Source organism: Sinocyclocheilus rhinocerous, unplaced genomic scaffold, assembly GCF_001515625.1.
Source record: "Sinocyclocheilus rhinocerous isolate Xijiao unplaced genomic scaffold, SAMN03320098_v1.1 scaffold662, whole genome shotgun sequence".
Lineage (NCBI taxonomy): Eukaryota > Metazoa > Chordata > Actinopteri > Cypriniformes > Cyprinidae > Sinocyclocheilus > Sinocyclocheilus rhinocerous.
Genome location: NW_015639782.1, coordinates 3,500,606 through 3,501,702, shown reverse-complemented (window position 1 = coordinate 3,501,702; position 1,097 = coordinate 3,500,606). Strand labels below are relative to the sequence as shown.

General features: G+C 35.2%; 1 protein-coding gene across 1 annotated transcript in view; it reads right to left on the bottom strand.

Annotated features, from left to right (window-relative positions):
* The window catches only part of LOC107752026 (LON peptidase N-terminal domain and RING finger protein 1-like), a 10,972-nt gene that overhangs the window by 8,601 nt on the left and 1,274 nt on the right, over nt 1-1,097 (bottom strand). The gene's annotated exons all lie outside the window — the stretch shown is intronic.

The following is a 1,097-nucleotide window of genomic DNA, read 5'->3' as shown; positions in this document are numbered from 1 at the left end:
TGTTATTTCACCAATGTGCCCTAGAGGTGCTTTCATAGCCTTATTTACCCTTGGCTTCTGTCTGTTACTGACATCAGCCACTCACAACATGTTTTAACCCACTTTCTCTGCTGCTCATTAACCCTTTAGGAGACCTGAGATTATGAAATCACTGTTGCTTTCAACAACCACGGCTCACCGCTCACTTGTGTGAGAGTAGGTGGATCACAAAGACAATATCGAACAGTCTTCAACTAACCCACGCTGTGTTCAAATGCTGCAAATATTTCTAGAAACAACAGATTTCAAACTCCTGCTGCATATGGCTTTCATTATTTCAGCCTACCTGTGTTTACAGGCTGTAAAAGATTGATCTGATTCAAAACATGCATTCAGTATATTCATTACATCATCTCTCTGATGCATTTTCCACAGTGATGACATGAACTGACATGGTTCATATACAATGTTTCAGTTACTTGTTAAAATGTAATTCCAATTGAATTGAATGCATTTCTTTTTTCATTAATGTGTGGTTCACAAACTCATTGGCCTACTTTTGCAGAAAGAAGTGTGTTGTCAAAAATGTCCTATAAAAGGCTAGTGCCAATTATTATTATGGGTTATATATATCCTATACAGCAAGAACAAGAAAGGTTACAGTTTGCTTTGATTTAACATATAAGCTGCCTTAAAATCTAGTGAGCTCCCTATCTAGACTGCACTAAGTAGGCATGTTCCATGTCACCTAGCGCACTTATGCACCAAAAATGCTATTATGCACCAAAATGTGTGTACTTTTGAGAGGTGGTATAAATGCAGTGCAATTACAGACACTAACTATACACTAATTAAAAATATTGGAACAAAATTGAAACATTTTTCATAAAATACTGATTAATGATGTATGCCTATTGAATAATAATGTGTATTTACACTTTGTTGTCATATGAACCAATCATTAACACTAGTCTTAAGTACAACATGCTACAGTAACTTTTTTTTTCGAGCCAAACAGTGAGTTCAGTGAGTGAAATGTTTTGGTTTACTCAAATGGAATCATTCTTTTGATATCCTGATTCGTGCTGTAGCTATGTTTTGATTTACAAAAAAAAAAG